Here is a 27,064-nt window from a genome sequence, read left to right as displayed (position 1 = left end):
GAGGTGTTCTTATTCTCCATGGACTTTACAGTGTCCCAGAACTTTTTGAGTTAGTGTTGCAGGAAGCAAATTTCTGCTCGAAAAAGCTAGCCTTGGCTTTTCTAACTGCCTGTGTATAACGGTTTCTAGCTTCCCTGAATAGCTGCATATCACGGGGGCTGTTCGATGCTAATGCAGAACGCCATAGGATGTTTTTGTGTTGGTTAAGGGCAGTCAGGTCTGGGGAGAACCAAGGGCTATATCTGTTCCTGGTTCTAAATTTCTTGAATGGGGCATGTTTATTTAAGATGGTTAGGAAGGCATTTAAAAAAAAAATATCCAGGCATCCTCTACTGACGGGATGAGATCAATATCCTTCCAGGATACCCCGGCCAGGTCGATTAGAAAGGCCTGCTCGCTGAAGCGTTTCAGGGAGCGTTTTACAGTGATGAGTGGAGGTCGTTTGACCGCTGACCCATTACGGATGCAGGCAATGAGGCAGTGATCGCTGAGATCTTGGTTGAAGACAGCAGAGGTGTATTTAGAGGGGAAGTTGGTTAGGATGATATCTATGAGGGTGCCCGTGTTTAAGGCTTTGGGGGGGTACCTGGTAGGTTCATTGATAATTTGAGTGAGATTGAGGGCATCAAGTTTAGATTGTAGGATGGCTGGGGTGTTAAGCATGTTCCAGTTTAGGTCGCCTAGCAGCACGAGCTCTGAAGATAGATGGGGGGCAATCAGTTCACATATGGTGTCCAGAGCACAGCTGGGGGCAGAGGGTGGAAATGTCCTTAACTGAGACATGTCAAGTACAGTAAGGCAAAAAAGTATTTAGTCAGCCACCAATTGTGCAAGTTCTCCCACTTAAAAAGATGAGAGAGGCCTGTAATTTTCATCATAGGTACACTTCAACTATGAGAGACAAAATTAGATTTAAAAAATTCTGAAAACATTGTAGGATTTTTTATGAATTTATTTGCAAATTATGGTGGAAAATAAGTATTTGGTCAATAACAAGTTTATCTCAATACTTTGTTATATACCCTTTGTTGGCATTGACAGAGGACAAACGTTTTCTGTAAGTCTTCACAAGTTTTTCACACACTGTTGCTGGTATTTTGGCTCATTCCTCCATGCAGATCTCCTCTAGAGCAGTGATGTTTTGGGGCTGTTGCTGGGCCTCACGGACTTTCAACTGCCTCCAAAGATTTTCTATGGGGTTGAGATCTGGAGACTGGCTAGGCCACTCCAGGACCTTGAAATGCTTCTTACGAAGCCACTCCTTCGTTACCCGGGTGGTGTGTTTGGGATCATTGTCATGCTGAAAGACCCAACCATGTTTAATCTTCAATGCCCTTGCTGATGGAAGGAGGTTTTCACTCAAAATCTCACGATACATGACCCCATTCATTCTTTCCTTTACACGGATCAGTCATTCATGGTCGCTTTGCAGAAAAAGAGCCCCAAAGCATGATGTTTCCACCCCCATGCTTCACAGTAGGTATGGTGTTCTTTGGATGCAACTCAGCATTCTTTGTCCTCCAAACACGACGAGTTGAGTTTTTACCAAAAAGTTATATTTTGGTTTCATCTGACATTCTCCCAATCTTCTTCTGGATCATTCAAATGTTTTCTAGCTAACTTCAGATGGGCCTGGACATGTACTGGCTTAAGCAGGGGGACACGTCTGGCACGGCGGCGTAGTGTGTTACTGATGGTAGGCTTTGTTACTTTGGTCCCAGCTCTCTGCAGGTAATTCACTCTGTCCCCCCGTGTGGTTATGGGATTTTTGCTCACCGTTCTTGTGATCATTTTGACCCCACGGGGTGAGATCTTGCGTGGAGCCCCAGATTGAGGGAGATTATCAGTGGTCTTGTATGTCTTCCATTTCCTAATAATTGATCCCACAGTTGATTTATTCAAACCAAGCTGCTTACCTATTGCAGATTCAGTCTTCCCAATCTGGTGCAGGTCTACAATTTTTGTTTATGGTGTCCTTTGACAGCTCTTTGGTCTTGGCCATAGTGGAGTTTGGAGTATGACTGTTTGAGGTTGTGGACAGGTGTATTTTATACTGATAACAAGTTCAAACAGGTACCATTAATACAGGTAACGAGTGGAGGACAGAGGAGCCTCTTAAAGAAGAAGTTACAGGTCTGTGAGAGCCAGAAATCTTGCTTGTTTGTAGGTGACCAAATACTTATTTTCCACCATAATTTGCAAATAAATTCATTAAAAATCCTACAATGTGATTTTCTGGATTTTTTTTCTCATTTTGTCTGTCATAGTTGAAGTGTACCTATGATGGTCCTTCTGTAGCTCAGTTGGTAGAGCATGGCGCTTGTAACGCCAGGGTAGTGGGTTCAATCCCCGGGACCACCCATATGTAGAATGTATGCACACATGACTCTAAGTCACTTTGGATAAAAGCTTCTGCTAAATGGCATATATTATTATATATATATATTATTATTATTATATATTATATTATTATATATATATATTATGATGACAATTACAGGCGTCTCTCATCTTTTTAAGTGGGAGAACTTGCACAATTGGTGGCTGCCTAAATACTTTTTTTTACCCCAATGTATGTGGTTGCCTGGTGGTTGCTACTACACTCCATACATGCTGTTGAAAGGATTGGTAAGAAATCAGTCAATCAATCAATCAATAAAATGACATGGATAGCATCTATTTTTACTGCTGCCATGTCAACTCTCAGAGCTTATAACAGACAGATCGGGAAGATAACCTTTACATCTACACATTATAGCCGATTCTGAGAGAACCATTCACACCCCATCTACACTCAAACCATCCAACTATCATAAGAAGGCCAATAGCTTATACCGTAGAAAACTGTGCATTCCTCTCATCAAGCACTGTTGTACCAGCATAAGCCAACCGTTCTCACCTCCTTTGAAACACATAAACAAAGGAGAATATACATCACAGAAGGCTAATACTTGTCCTGGAGGGCCCCGCACAACTCAACAGTTGTTGGGAGAAGGCAGACACATTTAACTGCTCCCATTGCCGCGCCCTACTCTGATGTACAGTAGACGCTATGTGCTCACAGCAGCACACAATGATACACTTGTCAATTCCAAATGTGTCTAATAATCGATTGAATGATGACAGGTGAAATGTGCACGATTTGGGCAGAGAGGGAGTAACGAGGCCTACTGAAGGTGGACAGATGGAGGGTACACAGATAGATGGATAGATAGATAAATGAATGCAGGTCCTAATTAACCAGTGCATGGTGTGGTGAGCCAAGAAGCCAGGAACAAAACCCCATCTGTGTTGGTCAGCCATTGAGGCCTGGCGCTCTTGGAACACGCCACCCTTGCTGCAATAATGGGCCACTTTAGAGTCCTCCAAGTTAGTTCACAGGCCCAGGGCTGGGAAACCGCTATATTGCAGGGTTCACAAGAGGTTTTTAATTGTTTCCTCTTTTTTCCATTTTTTTGTTCACTCTCTCTCCTCTTTTAGTTCTGAAAGGGGGGCTGACAAACAGGCGATGAAGGGGATTGCTGTGTGTTCCACTGGACAAGCATGGCTGTATGCTCCATCGGCTCGGCTTGAGGATAGGCTGAGGGATGGGGGCGGGGGGGAGGGGAGGAGGGCCAGGAGAGGAAGGTTGAGGGCTGAGGGGTAGGGATGATAGGGGAGTATTAGGGGTTCGGGGAGCGAGGTACGAGGTACAAGGGGAGAGGGGTATGGGTGAACAGAGGGAAAGGGGGGTCCTCCGGAAGGAGAGGGAAGTGGGCGCAGGTCGTTGAGGTTACTCTTCAGAGTGAGGCCATTGTCCTTGGTGCTGAAGTTCTCATGCATGTCCCCCTTTTGGCTCCCAGAGTGTCTGAAAGTGATGGAGCTCTCTGCGATTAAGCAGCGGCAGTTCAGCTCTGCGCTCCCACAGCCCGGGCTATTTACATAGTCAAGGGGACATTAATGCCCACCGATCCCCCTGGGCTGCACAAAGCAGCACACAAACCTGCCTCACAGGCCCATTAAGGCTCGAAATTGAGGATTTGGGGGAAGAGAAAAGGGAGGAAAGGAAGAGAAATAAGGGGAGAGATGAAGAGGGGGTGATGGAGGAGGAGAAGGGTGTGTATTTTCACTATCCGTTTGCTACCGACTTGGACCACAGCGGTGGAGAAAAGTCTCTGATATTGCTTGGCAGATTTTTTTACAGCTCCCAAGTGGCTGTGGAGACACCGCCATTGTTCCCTGCGAAGGAGTGGAGTGGATTCACTGGAGAGAGAGAGGATGGCCAAGAGGGACTGGGTTCCTACTGTCTACAATGAAATCCACTCACTCTACTGAACATCACCAGGAGGCCTCATGCAAACATGTAAATGTTGAAAAGTATCCGTTTTTAGACAGATACTTGGCTTTGGATTTATGACATTAAACTCCAACCAATTTTCTGTAATTCCCAACAACATCTGGTACTCACCAACAAAAATGCTGACATGCTTGGTTTGTGAGTGTGTGACTATGTATGTTTGGGAGTATGCTGATGTGTAAAAGAGTATGAGTGCCAAACACAATGCACACTCTCAATGTTGTGTACATCTGTTGGCTGCTCGGAGCCTGACGTGGTGCATATTGGGGACAATTGTTTGGATGAGGTCTTACATTTGTTTTAATGATTCCTTAATTCTGCTTGAATTATGATTATTCTTTTGTTGCCCCACAATGGGGGATTGTTCTCAGTAGCATGGGCATTGGTGCCAAGAGAGGGAACAAAAAGTGTGCCCCTCCCCTCCATTACCCCATTCCAGCACCCCTACTTCACCAACCCCTCCGTGGGCCCTTTCGTGACCCCCCCCCCCGCTGACCTGAATTCCGCTGGAGCGGGTGCCAAGGGGATTGTGGGTGGTTTAGGGTTTGGAGAGAGCGCTTGGGAAAGTGGGGGGAATGCTGACCACCATAACACTTCCCTGGCCTGTACTAGCCCCCAGCACACCCCAGCCACCCCTCCATACAAATACTAATCTTGGACTTCCGTCGTTGAGATGGTGGTTATCTAAATCCTAAGTCAGACGACAGGATGCCTTTCAAAAGAAGCACACTTGAAATCTTGAAAATATTTAGAGTGCAGTGAGATTCCTCTAAAACAGAAATATTGACCCATACACAGGTACAGTACAAAGTTGGGTCTGATGCAAATAATCTACGTGAGGAAAATGTATCAATTTTGTCCATCTTGTACAGTTTGATCTGAAAGAGTTTGTTGGAACTCCATAAACAGATTCATCTCTGTTTTTGTACCGGACATGACAGACTGACATTGATCTCTTAGTTTGGCTTTGGCCGTTATCAGCTATCCTACAAACTGTAAATAGGAAAGCATGTTGGACTGAATTCAAGGGGCAGCCTTTCAATTTGACTAAACATTACTATCATGTTCAGCTAAGGCAGACTACCGTAAAATACACTGAGTGTATAAACATTGACCTGACCAGGTGAATCCAGGTGAAAGCTATGATCCCTTATTGATGACACTTGTTAAAGCCACTTCAAACAGTGTAGATGAAGGGGAGGAGACAGGTTAAAGAAGGTATTTTAAGCCTTGATGCAATTGCATGGATTGTGTTAGTGTGCCATTCAGAGGGTGAATGGGCAAGACAAAAGATACAAGTGCCTTTGAACGGGTATGGTAGTAGGTTCCAGACGCATCCATTTTGTGTCTGGAACGCTGCCGAGCTTTTCACGCTCAACCGTTTCCAGTGTGTAGCATGGTCCACCACCCAAAGGACATGCAGCCAACTTGACACAACCGCAGTAAGCATTGTAGTCAACATCGCTGTGGAATGCTTGTGGAGTCCATGCCTCGACAAATTGAGGCTGTTCTGAGGGGGGGGGTGCACTCGGTGTACATGCCCATGGAAAACGTGTGTATTTTTCTGTCGAAGTGAAGGAAATACACCATGTCCATGTGACAGCTGTCCACCTGTGTACTTTACCCCTCTCCTGAGCACCAAACCAGGGAAGATAAAAACCCAAATAGCTTGTTAATGCGATAGATCACGCTATCAGAATATATTTAGAGTTGTGAGCTCTAATGCCATTCATCTTTCCTAGAAGCACAGTTTATAACAATCTAGCAAACACTTGAAAGCAAGCCTAAGGAAATGGATTATTCAAGACAGCCTCCAACTGCCGAGAGAAGGCGAGGAAAAGCAAACAGCAAACAGTCATGACAACACACTCAGGACTATATTCTTTTCCCTTGCAACTGCAACTAACTACACTACACAGGGACCCAAAGGTTATTCTAAATGAGAGAAAAATGTTTTCGCTGTGACCAGCGGAGCTCTATGGGCATGCAGGCAGGCGGGTAGGCAGGCGGGTAGGCAGGCTGGTGAATGCCTGTGTGTCTGTTCTGGTGCAGTCAAACAGAAAGGAAGGGAGCAAGGAAGGAGGCTTTTGTTTGTCCTATCCATGGGAATAGGGTATCATTCTCTCTCAGCTCACTGACGACTGAAACACTGGAGTTACAGGGAGGACTACAGTGGCGGAGAGAGGAAGTATCCTTTAGAAAAGGGAGTGTCATATGAAGCAGATAGGAATACAGATGTAGGATCTTAATTTGAGCCAGTTTGCTTCTGAAGGAAAATAATCCTACAGCAACAGGAAATGTGAATTATTATGTGGATTATAATTAATGTACATTTGTGTAGGGGGTGATACATTTTTCGTAAAGGGAAAAACAAGTCTGAAATGTCAAATTTCAGAACCTTTTTTAATCTCAAATACACTACACGTTTTACATTTCCTGCATTGTATCTTGCAACAGGGTGGACCAAATTAAGATCCTACATCTGTAGTAGCATAGAGTTCTAGAGATAAGGATAAGTAAAGTGGTAGTGAAGGAAAAAGGAAGAGAGAGTAAAAGGGAGGGAGAAAAAGGAAAAAGCAATTGATTAATGAAATTGAAGGACCAGGGGAAAGAGTGAGACAGACAGGGAAGGAGATGAGAAGAGAGGGAGCGAGAGGAGCATAAACAGATGGGTAGATGAAGCAAAAAGACAAGAGACAAGAGAGTAGAGGAAAAGACAGACCAATAGACAGGGGCTAGAAAAGGGAGAGACAGAGAGTAAGGCAGGGGAGAGGATTGGAAGAAACAGAGAAATAGACAGGGGAAAGTAGAGGAAGAGACAGCAAGATAGACAGGAGAGAGGGGTGGAAGAAACAGAGAGCTAGACAGGGGATAGTAGAGGGAGAGACGGATAGAAGAGGGTTGTGAACAGTTTGAGAAGGATCTGGATGGTACTTTGGCAGATTCTGTATGTTCCCAGGGGGATTACTCAAGTGCTAGATGCTACAGAATGGCAGCGAGCCCACAGTGAAGCCCTATGAATGGAGCCACACAAAGACACACACGCATGCACACACATGCACACACAAACACACAAACACACACACACACACTCTCTCTCATCTTTGCTTTCTGTCCTTCGCTCCTCTGACCCTATTCTGCATATTTAACTGTCTCTTTTTTTTATTCTTCCCTGCCCCCTGCCCCCTACACCCTCTATCTCTTTTTCTCTGTCTCTCTCATCTCCATTTCTTCCTCAGTAGCAGTCTCCTCCAGTGCCAGCTGGGTCTCAGAGAAGCAGCAGATAGAGGTTGACTACCCCTAGCCTGGCTGCCTGGTGACAAGTAACAGATGCCTGACGTCCAGGAGGCTGGCACTGCCCTGTGACCCCCTCATAGGCTCAGTCTCTCATCCTCTCAGCAGCACACAGTGCCCCACTGTCTATCTACCCACCACCATTACCACTACTATTACCCCTCTACCCATTTCTCTCCTCCAAAGAAAAGACCTGATAGATCACTCTCTGTTCCCTCTCTCACTCTCTTTCTCTCTCTCAAATGAAAAGTTCTCTCCTCCGCTGCCGGAAAATGAAAGTGTTTCACTTCCCTCCATTCTAACTGAACTCCATTCTCCAGTGAGGATTGTGTTACACTGTAAAGCATCTGGATGACAATACAGAGCAAGGTGTCAGAACAAATCATATTTCAGAACAATGAGCTGTGAGGATCATTTCTCACTCTCAAGCCCTCACACGCATTCATGCACACACACAAACGTGAGTAATTTTTGCCGTGCAATCAAGCCTGGCTGTTATTATAATATATGAAATACTCTTTGTGGTCTACCCCATGTGGATAACCTATTATTGATGTAAATGTTTACCAGTCTTTCTAGTACAACATCTGCACCAGCGTGAAGGCAGTTTCAATTATTTGATTTGTTTCATGTTTATTTTTTCACTCCAATCCACCATCTGGCCCTTTCCAAGTCTATCAGCCAGTAAGATTGCAGTGGAATTCCTCCACCCCTACATCCACGCCATCACATGGGAAGACACACTTTTTCAATTAGGGTGGAAAAGCTTTGCAAATAGTCATTGGATGCCTGCTATATTAGATATGTATGTTATTTTTTACACAGATGTAGGATCCTCATTTAGTCTCCCTGTTGCATGAGATCTTTCTTGTAATGCAGGACATTTACACTTTTAGTGTATTTGATGATTAAAAAAGCTTCTGAAGTTTTTAATTTCCACTTTGAAATGTCAGATTTGATTTTCCCTGCATAAATCCTTACAAAAACATTTCATATAATAACTCACATTTCCTGTTGTAGAAAACTGGCTCAAATTAAGATCCTACAGCTGTACATTAGATGCACTACATGACCAAAAGTATGTGGACATCTGCTCATCGAACATCTCATTATGGGGATTAATATAGAGTTGTCCCCCCCCCCTTGCTGCTAAAACAGCCTCCACACTTCTGGGAAGGCTTTCACCTAGATGTAGGAAAGTTTCTGCGGGGACTTGCTCCCATTCAGCCACAAGAGCATTCGGGAGGTTGGGCGCTGATTTAGGGCGATTAGGCCTGGCTCACAGTCTGCGTTCCAATTCATACTAAAGGTGTTCGATGGGGAAGAGGTCAGGGCTCTGTGCAGGCCAGTCACAGATCTCGACAAAACATTTCTGTGTGGACCTTACTTTGTGCACAGGGCATTGTCATGCTGAGACAGGAAGGACCTTCCCCAAACTGTTGCCACACAGTTGGAAGCACATAATTGTCTAGAATGACATTGTATGCTGTAGCGTTAAGATTTCCCTTCACTGGAACTAAAGGGACCTAGCTCTAACCATGAAAAACAACCCCTGACCATTATTCCTCCTCCACTAAACTCTACAGTTGGCACTACGCATTGGGGCAGGTAGTGTTCTCCTGGCATCCGCCAAACCCAGATTCGTCTGTCGGACTGCCAGATGGTGAAGTGTGATTCATCACTCCAGAAAACACGTTTCCACTGCTCCGGAGTCCAATGGCGGCGAGCTTTACACCACTCCAGCCGACGCCTGGCGTTGCGCATGGTGATCTTAGGCTTGTGTTAGCCAGCTCGGCCATGGAAACCCATTTCATGAAGCTCTTGGCGAACAGTTCTTGTGCATACGTTGCTTCCAGAGGCATTTTGGAACAGAGGGTTTTTACATGCTACATGCTTCAGCACTCAGCGGTCCTGTTCAGTAAACTTGTGTGTCCTACCACTTTGCGGCTGATCCGTTGTTGCTTCTAGACGTTTCCGCTTCACAATAGCAGCACTTACAGTTGACCAGGGCAGCTCTAGCAGGGCAGACAAACTAACTTGTTGGAAAGGTGGCATCCTATGACGGTGTCACGTTGAAAGTCACTGAGCTCTTCAGTAAGGCCATTCCACTGACAATGTTTGTCTATAGAGATTGAATGGCTGTGTGCTTGATTTTATACACCTGTCAGCAACCAGTGTGGCTGAAATAGCCAAATGCACTAATTTGTGTCCACATACTTTTGTATATATAGTGTATCTATCAATTAGGGCAATCAAAGCATATAAGATTGTATGTTTTGTTTATTTTGAGCAGTTACTCCCTATTCTGGCCTTGGTTAGCACATCTCTACACACACACATACAGTACATACACAGACCTTGTACCTTGAGTGACATGTACCATAATTAAACTAACATGTCTTCCCAGATGTTTCAGATAATAGATTCTGATAAATATGGCTTTAGACATATGTAGATCAGCACCCCTCCAGGGTTTAACTTTGTGTCTAGTGTGTGTGTGTGTGTGTGTGTGTCTGTGCGTGACACTAGCAACCTGGCTTGGGGTCGATGTTGGTCAAGCTGTTCTACTGCACTGGAGTCCCCAATAAAGACAATACTAAACAACAAGGATATAAGACATGGATTTTGGAATTCCATCAAATCTATTTCCCATGATGACAATAATGTGAGTCTCTTCTTTAGTCATTGTCACAGAAACACATTCATGTAGATTATTGTAAATGGCTGTTGACAAACCAATCCCTGTCCAGGTACACACATGAAATGGCACATTGTGCACTTGAGCAGACAGTACATTACGCTCTCCCCGAATGTCTGCTGTGTATTCATTCATGTAAGGCAGCAGCCAGCGAGTGCTGTAGTATAGGAGAGCAGCCTCCGGGCTCAGGACAGAACATATTAGTTGCATGGACACTTTCTACTTTACCACTCAAAATTCTCCTTCCAATTATAACAAGGCCACATTTCACCAGATCCTGGACGGAGAACATTTATCACATACATCTCCAGACACCCACAGTCCTTACAGACTGACTCCCACTGGAGGATGAAATATTCATTAATCGTCTTCTTATCAAAGCCCCTGTAGTCCTGACAGACACACCCCCTCTGCCGGTTTTGACGATCACCACCATCAATCAAGCAGCGATTGACGTTACATCTGGAAACAATGTCCTCTGGTTTTGTTCAAATGACAGGCTGTGAAAATAATGTGAATGCAATCAAGTGCCAAGACAGTGTGTTTCCATGGTGACGATAGTGTGTGTGTTTGTGTGTGCGTGCGTGCGTAATTGACGGGAAGTGGGGGCAGGGGAGTATGGGGTGTGAAGTAATTGGTTTAAGGAAGGGATGGTGAATATATACCACTTCCAACTTCACAAAATGTATACATTTGGCAAATTGCACAAAAGGAAAATGAACATGTTATTCCCACTAAATATTAGGGTAAACATTCATGAAGTGTATAGGTCAAGACAAAAAATGACTTTATCTTTACATATATTGACAGGGTCAGCTTCAGAATGAGCAATCTAACATCATCAGTGAAATAACAAGGCACATGCCTTAACTTATAAAATAAATAGAAATAACCAAAAAAGCGGACATGTAGAAGATATATATATATATATATATATATATATATATATATATATATATATATATATATATATACTACAAAAGTATGTGGACACCTCTTCAGATTTGTGGATTCGGATATTTCAGCCACACCCATTGCTGACAGGTGTATAAAATCGAGCACACAGCCATGCAATCTCCATAGACAAACATTAGCAGTAGAAGAGCTCAGTGACTTTCAACGTGGCAATGTCATTTGAAGTCAACCTTTCCAACAAGTCAGTTCATCAAATTTCTGCCCCGGTCAACTCTAAGTGCTGTTATTGTCAAGTGGAAAAATCTAGGAGCAACAACCACTCAGCTGCGAAGTGGTAGGCCACACACGCTCACAGAACGGGACTGCCGAGTGCTAAAGCGTGTAGTGTGTAAAAATGATCTGTCCTCAGTTGCAATACTCACTACTGAGTTTCAAACTGCAGCTGGAAGCAACTTCAGCACAATAACTGTTTATTTAACTAGGCAAATCAGTTAAGAACAGATTCTTATTTACAATGATGGCCTACCCCAGCCAAACCCTAACGGTACTGGACCAATTGTGCACTGCCCTATGGGTCTCCCAATCACAGCCAGTTGTGATACAGCCTGGAATTGAACCAGGGTCTGTAGTGACACCTCTGGCACTGAAATGCAGTGCCTTAGACCACTGTGCCACTCGGGAGACTCTAAAATGACAGCTGCACACAAGCCTAAGATCCCTGTGCGCAATGCCAAGCATCGGCTGGAGTGGTGGAAAGCTACATTATACAATGACATTCTAGACGATTCTGTGCTTCCAACTTTGTGGCAAAAGTTTGGGAAAGGCCCTGTCCTGTTTTAGCATAAGACTACCCCTGTGCACAAAGTAAGGTCCATACAGAAAGGTCCAAATAGTTTGTGGAGATCGGTGTGGAAGAACTTGACTGGCCTGCACAGGTCCCTGACCTCAACCCCATCAAACACCTTTGGTCTGAATTGGAACGCCGACCGTGAGCCAGTCCTAATTGCCCAAAATCAGTGCCCGGCCTCACTAATGCTCTTGTGGCTGAATGGGGGCAAGTCCCCTTAGCAATGTTCCAACATCAAGTGGAAAGCCTTCCCAGAAGAGTGGAGGCTGTTGTAGCAGCAAAGGGGAACCAAATCCATATTAATACCCATGATTTTGGAATGAGATGTTCGATGAGGAGGTGTCCATATACTTTTGATCATGTACTGTAGTTGATATATATTTTTGCTTGATTAAGTATGGTAAGTACTGATAGGGGTCCTTATCAAAAGTAGATTATCAGTTAAATACAAACCGTGAATATAGATATCTGGAGAATATCTCCAAAACAAATATTTTTAACTTTCCTAGAGGAAGTTGACAATAGTGAAAACAGTGAACATTTAACTGAAATGATAGTTTGATGAGCATGCACCTGTCTAAAATAAAAACAGACCTGGGACTAGAAAAATGACTTCATCGCTCACAACAAACCACTTTGATAACACGACACCACAAGGTAACTATGTTACCGAACACGTTTCTTTTTACGATTTACGCAACGGATATGGATGGCTATGTTGTAAACTATTGATAAGATAATGAATGAACAATAGAAGAGCTAACACCTAAAACACTAAAACAACAATGATCTCTCTTCATGGTAGTCCTCTCTGGCTTGCGTTGAGAAGACCTGGCAGGATACCTAGAGTCATGCGTGTGGGAATGCCTTGCGACAAAGCAGATCTGATGCAGCTCACGAAAGATGTGCGCTTTGGCACACAGGCACGTAGCCGTTTGGTAGAGAAATTATATTAACGGGATTAGAAGCCCAGATGCAAGATATATGGGTATTTAATTACCACACATTGTCTGTTTGCTTACATTGCCTCCTCAGTAGCAGACTAGATACGTGTTTTATGACAGAAGTACACCTTGAATCTCACCCTTGGGGGAACGTGGGGTAACCAGCTCCCCCTAAAACCAATGTCCAGTTACTGACACAAGCAAAGTTTGGTAAAAATGTGGTATGTGGATGATGGTCATACATAGGCAAACAAACTATGAAGGGAAATAAGATAAGTGGCTAAAGTTTTTGTTCTAATGTTGTTTTTGGAAAAGGGATGTGTTTCCCAAGTACCGGTGTAATGATTTGAACAATGCTAATTTAAATACTATTGGCTTGCACTTACCTTAAATTTCTACTGCTTTATTAAAAATGTAATTCAATGTTTATCGCTAAACAAGTGGGTTCTTTATCTTTAGGCTCCCCTAATGGTATATACTGTATATATATAACATTTATAGATCTAATTTAATTAGATTATACATATAACTTTTTCCTTAGAATTGTTTTATTAGTGACTTAAATGTAGATGAGACAGAACATTTGTAGTAGTGCAAGAGCAGTGGCTGCAGGGAAAGTGTTCAAATGTAGTTTTGTGACATAATGTGGTTTTTGTGACAATTACAGGTGTGGGGCGGGCTTTGTTACCCTACTGTTCCTTTTACTAGTTGCAGGTCAACAATTTATGATATGAAACAATATGAAGACAATGTAGCAATTGTGAAGTGTTTTTTGGAGTCTATAGGGAGTGCAGATTGCTGTGCTGCCTAAAATTGTATCCACGTGCACCTGTTTTGCCCATGCCGGTAATGTGAAGCGCAGCCTATTGTTTTCAGGAGGAGCGAGCTCCAACACTTTGATCCTAACCATGCTCTTATAATTGCAGTATATGAACATTTTGACCTTTTGATAGCTAACCACATTGCGACTTTACTTTAAGTTGGTGTAAAGAAGCATGGATAATAATATTAATAATGATGATAGTGACAATAATTGTAAAAATTATAACAATTAGAATTAGGATAATTAGGTAGCCTATAGAACTCATTACCGTGTGCTGATCATCATGATTATAATTTATCATGTAATATTGGCCTACTGCAATAATTATTATTATTTTTATTATTGTTATCCTCCCCTCTTTTGCCAAAAGCGAATGTCCTGTAAACATGTAATGTGCATACATAATAATAATTGCCTCTCACCTTTGTATTCAATCTTAGAGTTATTGGAGAATAAGTTTCAGTCTCTCTTCTTCTCCCTTCTCCGAGTCTTGTGCATCCGCTTCAGAGATGTTCGACTGCTGAAATGCAAGGCTTCAGTGCGTCCAGGGCATGAGCGAGAGCAGCACCAGAAATCAAACAGACAGATTTCTAGCACAGTAATCCGAGGAGCTCTGTGCTCAACAATCCCACTGAATGAGCTCTGCCTTACTTTGCTCCTTTTGCTCTTTCACTTCCCCCACCTCCCCTCCTACTGTTCACCCCTTTTCTTCTCTGAATGCCGATCCTCGTTGGTTGACGGTACAATCTTGATACCCATCTTTATTAATGTTGAAACACTTTTACCTTCTTGAAACACATGCTTTTGCTCCTCTGTGTCTGTGTGTATCTCTCTGTGTGTGTGTGTGTGCGTGTGTGTTTGTTCTAGGGGTGTCAGTATGAGGTCAGGTGTAGCGTTGTCAGGTTAACAACAAGTTCACTATTCTCTATTGCAAGCACTAATGGCTATATTGGGGGTATGGAATGAACTGGCAGTTGCACTCTAAAAAATGCTGGGTTGTTTGGTTGACTCAACTACTGAGTTGCAGGCGTTGGGTCACTTAGTTAATTTGTTTTCTTTAGAAACAGCTGGGTTATTGATGCTGGGTTATTGGTGCTGGGTTATTGAGATATGACCCAGCCGTTCAGATCAGAAGACTGGAGGTGCAGTTTAGTAGGGGCGTGGCTTTCAGATAGTTATTTTTGGCCACCCATGAGATTAAATGTCATTCCTGTTTATTTACATTTTTGTACCTTCAATGATGATTACAGAAGTATATGATTTTCCTAGAACCCTGTGTAAATCCCATTGATTAAGGCAGCCTGCACAACTATCTGATTCAGAGGGGTTGTGTTAAATGCTGAAGACACATTTCGGTTGAATGCATTCAGTTGTGCAACTGACTGGGTAATCTTAATTTATAGAAGAATGTGTCATAAAAAAAATCAGAATTGAAATTTAACATGATGAACAGGGATTACATTTGCTCTCACTGGTGGCCAATAAGATCAACTCTGCAGGTTAATTCGACTGAGCGTTCAAATTCAGCTGGTCACCAATTTCAGTCGGTCACATAGGTGGCTTTATCAGGACTCGGTGAGTTAATGTATTAGCAAATCAAATCAAATTTTATTTGTCACATACATACACATGGTTAGCAGATGTTAATGCGAGTGTAGTGAAATGCTTGTGCTTCTAGTTCCGACAATGCAGTGATAACCAACAAGTAATCTAACTAACAATTCCAAAACTACTGTCTTATACACAGTGTAAGGGGATAAGGAACATGTACATAAGGATATATGAATGAGTGATGGTACAGAGCAGCATACAGTAGATGGTATTGAGTACAGTATATACATATGAGATGAGTGTGTAGACAAAGTAAACAAAGTGGCATAGTTAAAGTGGCTAGTGATACATGTGTTACATAAGGATGCAGTCGATGATGTAGAGTACAGTATATACATATGCATATGAGATTAATAATGTAGGGTAAGTAACATTATATAAGGTAGCATTGTTTAAAGTGGCTAGTGATATATTTACATCATTTCCCATCAATTCCCATTATTAAAATGGCTGGAGTTGGGTCAGTGTCAATGACAGTGTGTTGGCAGCAGCCACTCAGTGTTAGTGGTGGCTGTTTAACAGTCTGATGGCCTTGAGATAGAAGCTGTTTTTCAGTCTCTGTCCCAGCTTTGATGCACCTGTACTGACCTCGCCTTCTGGATGATAGCGGGGTGAACAGGCAGTGGTTCGGGTGGTTGATGTCCTTGATGATCTTTATGGCCTTCCTGTAACAACGGGTGGTGAGGTGTCCTGGAGGGCAGGTAGTTTGCCCCCGGTGATGGTGCAGTCCTCACTACCCTCTGGAGAGCCTTACGGTTGAGGGCGGAGCAGTTGCCGTACCAGGTGGTGATACAGCCCGCCAGGATGCTCTCGATTGTGCATCTGTAGAAGTTTGTGAGTGCTTTTGGTGACAAGCCGAATTTCTTCAGCCTCCTGAGGTTGAAAGGCGCTGCTGCTTCTTCACAGCTGTCAGTGTGAGTGGACCAATTCAGTTTGTCTGTGATGTGTATGCCGAGGAACTTAAAACTAGCTACCCTCTCCACTACTGTTCCATCGATGTGGAAGGGGGTGTTCCCTCTGCTGTTTCTGAAGTCCACAATCATCTCCTTAGTTTTGTTGACGTTGAGTGTGAGGTTATTTTCCTGACACCACACTCCGAGGGCCCTCACCTCCTCCCTGTAGGCCGCAGCTGCGGTCATTGTGGAGCGATGGAGAAGGTCAAAGGTGACTGCCGTGTAGCAGGGGTGGTTGGGTGAACCACATGCAATGTGTAACCTTGCCTGTAACCTGATGACTCGTGTTAGCTTACCTTGTTACTGCCTGAAAGCTTTAGCTTAGTGGATTCACTGTGTCACACTTGTCATTATCATAGCCATATAGTATGGCTAGTAACCGAAAGGTTGCAAGATTGAATCCCTGAGCTGACAAGGTAAAAATCTGCCGTTCTGCCCCTGAACAAGGCAGTTAACCCACTGATCCTAGGCAGTCTTTGAAAATCAGAATTTGTTTTCGTAACTGACAAAATAAATGAATAAATAGTATGACAGTTTGGTGGTTCCTCACACAGACATACAGTGCTGATTCCTGACAGGTGTATTTCATTGGTACTTTACCATGTGGATTCAATTACAGTAGTAGCACAACAACATCCACATGGTCTATTGCGACATTGTTCTGGCACATCCTCCGTCTCTGACCCATGACCATAGAGGAAAACATAAGTGCAGGAACCACACCATATTTACCAGACACACACAATGTGGCCTCATGTAGATTATGTGATAACTCATAGGTCCTACAAGGACTCTGGGGAGACAGTGATGTTTGGTGGTAATAAATATGGACAGAAAGAAGGAAAGGGTTGATGACAGTGGGATAGGCACAGACATGTTGAGTGCAGAAGAAACTTTATCAAAGTCGTTTTAGCTATGTGGAGTATGATGAAGGAAACATGATCAATTGATGTGAGAGTGAGTGCTAGGGGCCCAATGGGGTGTTTGATCGCCCCTAGGTTATAGGTTGGCAGGTAGCCTAGAGGTTAGAGCGTTGTGCCAGTAACCGAAAGGTCGTAGCTGGCAGAAAATAGTAAAATAAAGAAAAACCCTTGAATAACTAGGCGTGTCCAAACTCTTGACTGGTACTGTATGTTTGGTGCCATTCCATTCGCGCCGTTCCAGCATTATTACAAGCCATCCTCCCCCCAGCAGTCTCCTGTAGCCTACTGATTATTTCTCACTATCTACTTGTGAGCTACTCATTGACAGCCTGCCAGCTACTGAGGAGCATGCAGTTTTCTGCTAAGGTGCATCCTTTGGTAGGCTGTAGTCTGCACTACAGCAAAGGGTAATCAGACCCGTGCTTATCATGGTTCTTAAAGACAAAAGACAATTTTCTTTTGCAGGTGCCTTTTCATTTTAAACACCAGTGGTACAACTAGTGCATTCTGACTGCAAGGAACAATAACAGCAGCGCGCAGGAGCAAAGCAAAACCATTCATCTTGATGCAATCTGTTAATTATTATATCATCAATAAAATGGACATATATATTTTAATACAGACTAGCTCAAAACATTACTAACCATTGAAAATGACAGATGACCCAACGGATCATGATCATTTTCTGGTAAAAAGTGGGGGGTGCAAAAACATATGTTTGCTCCCCTATTTTGAAAGGGGGGATGCAGCTGCTCCGTTTTCTCATTGCTCAGGTGCCTATGGACTAAAGGACATGTGCTAAATACACCTGGACAGCAGCCAAAAATGCATACTACAGCGTACCATAAACACGCTTGTGCTATAAGAAGTTTTATGGTCTAACAGTCTACACATGGCTTCAATGGTGCACCTGGAAATACAGTTAGAATATATTATCCTTGCCTAGCATGAAAAGACCGTTATCATAATTAGGGGTGTATTAATTGGACATGAGATTTTTGCATATCCCACTCTCCCTGAGATACCCTTGGAGAATGGGGTCACATCAACCACAACCCAGGAGCAATTAGGGTTAACAGCCTTGCTCAAGGGCACATTGACAGATGTATTTTCTGACAGAGCTTGAGAGGATCTGCAGAGAAGAATGGGAGAAACTCCCCAAATACAGGTGTGCCAAGCTTGTAGCGTCATACCCAAGATGAGTCTAGGCTGAAATTGCTGCAAAAGCTGCTTCAACAAAGTACTGAGTAAAGGGTCTGAATACTTATGTAAATGTTATATCAGTTTAAAAAAAATGTTTTTGTTTTGTCATTATGGGGCATTGTGTGTTGATTGATGAAAAAAAAACTATTTAATCATGTCACGTTCATTATAAGGATCGGACCAAGGTGCAGCGTGGTATGTGTACATTCTTATTTATTTAAAGAATGAACACTGAACAAACTAACAAAATAACAAAACGAACCATGAAGCTATACATAGACAAGATCCCACAAACACCAAAGGGAAATGGCTACCTAAATATGATCCCCAATTAGAGACAACAATAAACAGCTGCCTCTGATTGGCAACCATATCAGGCCACCATAGACATACAAATCACCTAGACCTACAAAAACCTAAGCAGGTCAGGGCTTGACAGTACCCCCCCCCCCCCCCAAAGGTGCAGACTTCCGTCCACAAACCTGAACCTATAAGGGAGGGTACGGGTGGGCATCTACCCTCAGTGGCGGCTCCGGTTCTGGATGCAGCCCCCCCTCTTTACGCTGATCCCTCCGCCTTTGTAGAACCGGACCATCGCCGGAGGCTCTGGACTGGAAACCGTCACTGGAGACCCCAGAATGGGAACCGTCACTGGAGACCCCGGACTGGGGACCGTCGCTGGAGACCCCGGACTGGGGACCGTCGCTGGAGACCCCGGACTGGGGACCGTCGCTGGAGACCCCGGACTGTGGACCGTCGCTGGAGGTTCCGGACTGTGGACCGTCGCTGGAGACCCCGGACTGTGGACCGTCGCTGGAGACCCCGGACTGGGGACCGTCGCTGGAGGTTCCGGACTGTGGACCGTCGTTGGAGGTTCCGGACTGGGAACTGTCGCCGGAAGCTCTGGATTGTGGAGGCGGTGGTACCGGGCTGATTACACGCACCTCAGGGAGAGTGCGAGGAGCAGGAACAGGACGTACTGGCCTGCGGAGGCGCACTAGAGGCCTGATGTGTAGGACCGGTACTGGTGGTGCCGAGCTGATGAAACGCACCTCAGGGCGAGTGCGGAGAGGAGGCACAGGATGTACTGGACTGTGGAGACGCACTGGAGGTCTGATGCGTGGGACCGGTACAGGTGGTACCGGGCTGATGACACGCACCTCAGGGCGAGTGCAGAGAGGAGGCACAGGATGTACTGGACTGTGGAGACGCACTGGAGGTCTGATGCGTGGGACCAGTACAGGTGGTACCGGGCTGATGACACGCACCTCAGGGCGAGTGCAGAGAGGAGGCACAGGATGTACTGGACTGTGGAGACGCACTGGAGGTCTGGAGCGTAGAGCTGGCACAACCCGTCCTGGCTGGATGTTTATTTTCGCCCTGCAAATGCGGGGCACTGGCTCAGGACGCACTGGGCTGTGCAGACGCACCGGAGACACAGTGCATAGAACCGGCGTAGGATATCCTGGTCCAAGGAGGTGAACTGGAGACCAGGAGCCCTGAGCCGACACCATCCTTACTGGCTGGATTCCCATTCTAGCCCGGCCAATGCGGGGAGCTGGAATAGAGCGCACTGGGCTATGAATGCACACTGGAGACACCTTGCGCATCACTGCATAACCTCTCAATGCTAGCACTTCTCTCCGGAATCTTGCGTTGAGCTCCTCACTAGACTCCCTGACTGGCTCTGGTTCAGCCCTCGGCTCCGCCGACCACACCGTGTGCCGCCCCCCAAAACTGTTTTGGGGCTGAATCTCGTGCTTGTCTCGTTGGTACAACTCCTCGTAATATCGCTGTTCTGCTTTTGCTGCCTCTATCTCCTCCTTAGGACGGCGATACTCCCCAGCCTGCGTCCAGGGTCCTGCTCCATCCAGAATCTCCTCCCAGGTCCATTCCTCCTGAACAAGCTGCTTGGTCCTTTGTTGGTGGGATCTTCTGTCACATTCGTTATAAGGATCGGACCAAGGCGCAGCGTTGTATGTGTACATTCTTATTTATTTAAAGAATGAACACTGAACTAACAAAACGAAACGTGAAGCTATACAAACAAGTGCTGACAGGCAACTACACATAGACAAGATCCCACAAACACCAAAGGGAAATGGCTAACTAAATATGATCCCCAATCAGAGACAACGATAAACAGCTGCATCTGATTGGGAACCATATCAGGCCACCAGAAACATACAAATCACATAGACCTACAAAACCCCTAGACATTCAAAAAACCCTAGACAATACAAAAACTAGCGTACTCACCCTAGTCACACCCTGACCTAACCAAAATATAAAGAAAACAGATATCTCAGGTCAGGGCGTGACAAATCAATGTTAGAATAAGGCTGTAACATAACCAAATGTGGAAAAAGTTGAGGGGTCTGAATACTTTCTAAAATCACTGTATTTGCAGTAAAATCACTGTATTTGCAACTGAATTCAAACTGCACTTGCACATCTGAACTTACTTTGTTGCAGGTGCAATGTATCCCTGTTCTTTATTAAGCTTTATGTACTGGCCTCAAGGCTGTTGTCAGAGCTTTTGTGGGTATTTTTTATTTGCGCCTTTATGTAGACATTGCTCCACCCACAATCAAGGAAAAATGAACGCGTTACCAACTATAACAATGTGCATTTCATAAATATTTGAATAAAGTGTGTATATAAAACGTATCAAAGACGTTTGTAAAACCACAATGAGGACTTCACCCTATCAAATCATTTGGTATAGAGTAGGCTGAAATTATTAATGACAAAACATTAGTTCATGTCCACATTTAGAACAGTACATGCATGGGCATCATCATTAAGACCTTTTGGGAATAATGCCTGGAGGGTGAAAATCCCCAAATAATCTATTTTGCTCAGTGTACTATTTATATCACCTCCCCTGTCTGATATCTTAACTGTCTCTATGCCACAAAATCTAAAGGTAGAAATGCCATGTTTTAGGTCATTAAAATCTACTGCGACATGACAATCCCTGTCATTTCTCCTAATTTAACTTTTATGTTCACTATTTCTCTGTTTGAGAGAACGAGAGGTTTTTCCTTTATAACACAGCCCACATGAACATTTAATCATGTCGATAACATGGTTGGACGTAATACTGCCATTTATTTGGAACCGTTTTCCTGTATGTGGGTGGCAGAAATATTCACGCTTCATATTGTTGCACTATGCCTCTGCATTTATAGCTACTGTTCAGAAGAGGGCATACATTTTATTTTGTGGCTGGCGGTTAGCTTGGGCCAACGACGCGTAAATTGCGACCTCTCCTATATACTATAAATTGTGGGTTCTTAAATTTAGCTGGCAAAACTGCATCAGATGATAAAACACGCCAGTGATTCTTGACAGCATCTCCCTCCCACTTTGCTCGAGTTCAAAATATATGTGGTGTTGAACATTACTGAGTATTCTTTAGCTCTAGTGGGTATCTTTTGTATGAGTTCATCTCGTGTTTTCCCTAGTGCCATATTAAGAGCTTCATCCAGCATTTTGTACGGTAGCCTCTTATTAGAAACCTATTGCGCATCTCCACTGCTTTTTCTAGATAGACCTCTGTCGAGTGGCATAAATGGCCCAGCCTGAAAAACTGGCTTCTTTGAAGTCATCTTTTTAATGGCTCTGGGTGAAAGCTGTCCCCCTGTAATATAGTATTTCTCTCCGTTTCTTTTCGGTATAGAGTTTGGCTTCCATGTGATTTCTCAATCCACGTAGCGAGGTAGTGAACACGCTTAGTGTCACATTAAGTAGTGAATTTGAGACTAGGGTCAATGTCATTGAGCAATGTAATAAAGTCTGACAGCTCTTCTACCATTCTTCCCCATATGGAAACAATGTGGTCAATATCGATACCACTTCAGGATTTTATTCAAGAATGGATTTCCATTTTCATTGTTAACCAAACGTTCTTCAACTAGACCCACATAAAGGTTCGCATAGCGCGGAGCGAATGTGGAGCCCATCAATGTTCCACTCGTTTGGAGGTAGTATTCATCATCCAACCTGAAATAGTTCAAAGGGAAAACATATTCAGCCAGCTCGAGAATAAAGTTTGTCGGTGGATATTCATTGGCATTTCCGTCTCTAAGCTAGTTGAGCTACGGCTGGTACATATTTTGTCCCAAGCCATTGTGTTTATCAGGAGTCGACTGTTTCACTCTTTCATGTGCAAGTGCTTCATGGGTGAGGTAGGTGGACTGTTCCTTGTGCTGCTTTTACTAATGTATAATAATTGTTGAATATCCTATATGTTTAATGTACTGTATGTCTAAGGGGAGGGGTGTTAAAGGCTACACAGCTATATACACTGAGTATACCAAACATTGGGGACATCTTTCTGATATTGAGTTGGATCTTGCCAATTCACCCTCTGAATGGCACACACACAATCCATGTCTCAATTGCCTGAATGCTTAAAACTCCTTTAGCCTGTCTCCTCCCCTTCATCTACACTGATTGAAGTGGATTTAACAAGTGACATCAATAAGCATCATAGCTTTCACCTGCATTCACCTGGTCAGTCTATGTCATAGAAAGAGCTCTTTATGTATTGTATACTCAGTCTAACCTTAGCCTTAATGGGCTTTGGCCTGTGGGCTTTGGCCTGTGGCCTGTGGCCTCTGAAGGGCAATCACGGTAGTGGTTAGGGAAGGAAGATATAGATATTGTGTTGTGAGGTGGGTGTAGCACAAGACTGAACCATAAGCTTAAGCCTCATATTTGAATGGGTGATTTAAAACCAATAACAACATCAGGAGTACAGAGTGTATTACTGTTAACCAGTAGAAGGGTAGGCTCTAGGCTACCTCTGGTTTGTTGCTGTGTTTATATTCAAAGTATCCAGGGTCTCTCTCTCTCTCTCTCTCTCTCTCTCTCTCTCTCTCTCTCTCTCTCTCTCTCTCTCTCTCTCTCTCTCTCTCTCTCTCTCTCTCTCTCTCTCTCTCTCTCTCTCTCTCTCTCTCTCTCTCTCTCTCTCTCTCTCTCTCTCTCTCTCTCTCTCTCTCTCTCTCTCTCTCTCTCTCTCTCTCTCTCTCTCTCTCTCTCTCTCTCTCTCTCTCTCTCTCTCTCTCTCTCTCTCTCTCTCTCTCTCTCTCTCTCTCTCTCTCTCTCTCTCTCTCTCTCTCTCTCTCTCTCTCTCTCTCTCTCTCTCTCTCTCTCTCTCTCTCTCTCTCTCTCTCTCTCTCATGGTTTCTCTGTGGGGGAACCATTTTAGGGTCTCTGAAGAACCATAAATGGGATGGTTCTTACAAAAATCCCAAACTAGATCTTTTTCGGCCCTCCAGGACCAGACTTGAATAGCCATGCTGTAGGGTTTTAAGCCTTATTTGCACATTTCCCAGTGCATTTTGAGCTAGACTTAGAGTTACCAGTACCATCCATGACTGTGTTCACGGGTGACTGTCATGCCCTGATCTGTTTCACCTGTCCTTGTGCTTGTCTCAACCCCCTCCAGATGTCACCCATCTTCCCCATTATCAACTGTGTATTTATACCTGTGTTTTCTGTTTGTCTGTTACCAGTTAGTCTTGTTTCTCAAGTTTACCAGCGTTCGTCCTGTCTGCTTCTGTCTTTTCCCTGCCTCTCTTTTTGTCATGCCTGCTTCTTTACCCTTGCCTGCCCTGACCTTGTACCCGCCCGCCTGACCACTCTGCCTGTCCCTGAGCCTGCCTGCTGTCCTGTACCATTGTCCCACCTCTGGATTATTTACCTCTGCCTGACCCCGAGCCTGCCTGCCATCCTGTACCATTGTCCCACCTCTGGATTATTGACCTCTGCCTGACCCCGAGCCTGCCTGCCATCCTGTACCATTGTCCCACCTCTGGATTATTGACCTCTGCCTGACCCTGAGCCTGCCCGCCATCCTGTACCATTGTCCCACCTCTGGATTATTGACCTCTGCCTGACCCTGAGCCTGTCTGCCATACGGTACCTTTGCTCCACCTCTGGATTATTGAACTCTGCCTCTAACTGACCCTGAGCCTGCCTTCATTCCTTGACCTGTCGTTTGCCTGCCCCTGGCGTTACAATAAACATTGTTACTTCACACAGTCCAGACTTGGGTCTTACCTTGATTCCTGATAGTGACAGAGACATGCTTGTTGCATAAGTGCATTCATATTCTGTCCTGTGGCCTTCACCAAATGAGATCCTAAGTGAATATATTATAATTCAAATGGTATTATTTTAGTCAATACATATTTCATGCAGACTTTTTTGCTGGCCTAGTTTACCCTAACACAGTGCCCTGAAACAAATGGTTTCCAGGCCATATCAGGTTTGCAATTCACATTATTGGAATTTGTCCTATTGGAATCCAGCCAGAGTGGAGATATCCAACTTTTGGAATTTTTATTCACCTGCAACTTGCATTCAGAAAGACTGCCAGGGTTGGGAAAACTAACAAATGAGACTACATTTGCGATACATCTACGGTTGCGATAACTCCAAGTAACAGATAGGAATAGTTTAGAAAAATGCATGCTATTTATAATTGAATAACATGAGATTAATAAAGCAATCAATGCAAAAACATACAGTTGAAGTCGGAAGTTTACATACACTTAGGTTGGAGTCATTAAAACTAATTTTCAGGCACTCCACAAATGTCTTGTAAACAAACTATAGTTTTGGCAAGTTGGTTAGGACATCTACTTTGTGCATAACAGAGGTGTACCTGTAGATGTATTTCAAGGCCTACCTTCAAACTCAGTGCCTCTTTGCTTGACATCATGGGAAAATCAAAAGAAATCAGCCAAGACCTCAGAAAAACAATTGTAGACCTCCACAAGTCCAGTTAATCCTTGGGAACAATTTCCAAACGCCTGAATGTACCATGTTCATCTGTACAAACAATAGTGGGAACACGTACTTTGGTGCAAAAAGTGAAAATCAATCCCAGAACAACAGCAAAGGACCTTGTGAAGATGCTCGAGGAAACCGGTACAATGGTATCTATATCCACAGTAAAACGAGTCCTATATCAACATAACCTGAAAGGCCGCTCAACAAGGAAGAAGCCACTGCTCCAAAACTGCCATAGAAAAGCCAGACTATTGCTTGCAACTGCACATGGGGACAAAGATTGTACATTTTGGAGAAATTTCCTCTGGTCTGATGAAACAAAAATAGGACTGTTTGGACATAATGACCATCGTTATGTTTGGAGGAAAAATGGGGAGGCTTGCAAGCCGAAGAACACCATCCCAACCCACGAAGCATGGGGGTGGCAGCATCATGTTGTGGAGGTGCTTTGCTGTAGGAGGGACTGGTGCACCTTGGAAAATAGATGGCATCATGAGGGAGGACAATGATATGGATATATTGAAGCAACATCTCAAGACATCAGTCAGGAAGTTGAAGCTTGGTCGCAAATGGGTCTTCCAAATAGACAATGACCTCAAACATACTTCCAAAGTTGTGGCAAAAAGGTTGATTCTGCTACGACACAACAAAGTCAAGGAATTGGAGTGGCCATCACAAATCGCTGTCCTCAATCCTATAGAACATTTTTGAGCAGACCTGAAAAAGCATGTGTGAACAAGGAAGCCTAGAAAGCTGACTCAGTTACACCAGCTCTGTCAGGAGGAATGGGCCAAAATTCACCCAACGTATTGTGGGAAGGTTGTGGAAGGCTCCTGAAACGTTTGATCCAAGTTAAACAATTTAAAGGCAATGCTACCAAATATTTATTGACTGTATGTAAACTTCTGACCCGCTGGGAATGTGATGAAAGAAATCAAAGCTGAAATAAATCATTTGCTCTACTATTATTCAACTGTTCTGCCTGCGACTATGGAATCCTGACCTGTTCACCAGACGTGCTACCTGTCCCAGACCAATTATTTGACCATTCTGGTCATTTATGAACATTTGAACATCTTGGCCATCTTCTGTTATAATCTCCACCCGGCACAGCCGGAAGAGGACTGGCCACCCCTCATAGCTTGGTTCCTCTAGGTCTCTTCCTAGGTTTTGGGCTTTCTAGGGAGTTTTTCCTAGCCAACGTGCTTCAACACCTGCATAGCTTGCTGTTTGGGGTTTTAGGCTGGGTCTCTGTACAGAACTTTGCGATATCAGCTGATGTACGAAGGGCTATATAAATACATTTGATTTTAGATTTTTGGGATTTTTTATTCTGACATTTCAAATTCTTAAAATAAAGTGGTGATCCTAACTGACCTAAGACAGGGAATTTTTGCTAGGATTACATGTCAGGAATTGTGAAAAACTGAGTTTGATTGTAAATGTAAACTTCTGACTTCAACTGTAGATATAAAAAATGACAATTCTACCTGCATCATGCTGGGAAATATGATAGTGATGGGTGTGGTTTTGGTTCAACTCTGGTCATTAACACGAACATTGGGGTTCTTTAACGCCACTGAATGTTAATTGTTAACTGAAAAATCAACGATTTGCTGTGTGCTTTGAAATGGACACATCTGCAGGACCCTTCCATACATTTATTAAAGAACCTTTTAGAATTTTGAAGAACCTTAAGAGCTGAGGAAG

General features: G+C 43.9%; 1 protein-coding gene across 2 annotated transcripts in view; it reads right to left on the bottom strand.

Moving 5' to 3' along the window:
* The window catches only part of LOC124002150 (excitatory amino acid transporter 2-like), a 48,384-nt gene extending 33,873 nt beyond the window's left edge, over positions 1–14,511 (bottom strand). For both annotated transcript variants that reach the window (XM_046309464.1, XM_046309475.1), the window contains exon 1: positions 14,280–14,511. The gene's annotated coding sequence lies outside the window, so the exon portion shown is untranslated. The remainder of the gene's footprint in view (positions 1–14,279) is intronic.
* Positions 14,512–27,064: the final 12,553 nt, after the last annotated feature.

The sequence above is a fragment of the Oncorhynchus gorbuscha genome, linkage group LG02, assembly GCF_021184085.1.
Source record: "Oncorhynchus gorbuscha isolate QuinsamMale2020 ecotype Even-year linkage group LG02, OgorEven_v1.0, whole genome shotgun sequence".
NCBI classification, from domain to species: Eukaryota; Metazoa; Chordata; class Actinopteri; order Salmoniformes; family Salmonidae; genus Oncorhynchus; species Oncorhynchus gorbuscha.
This window is presented reverse-complemented; position numbering and strand designations above follow the sequence as displayed.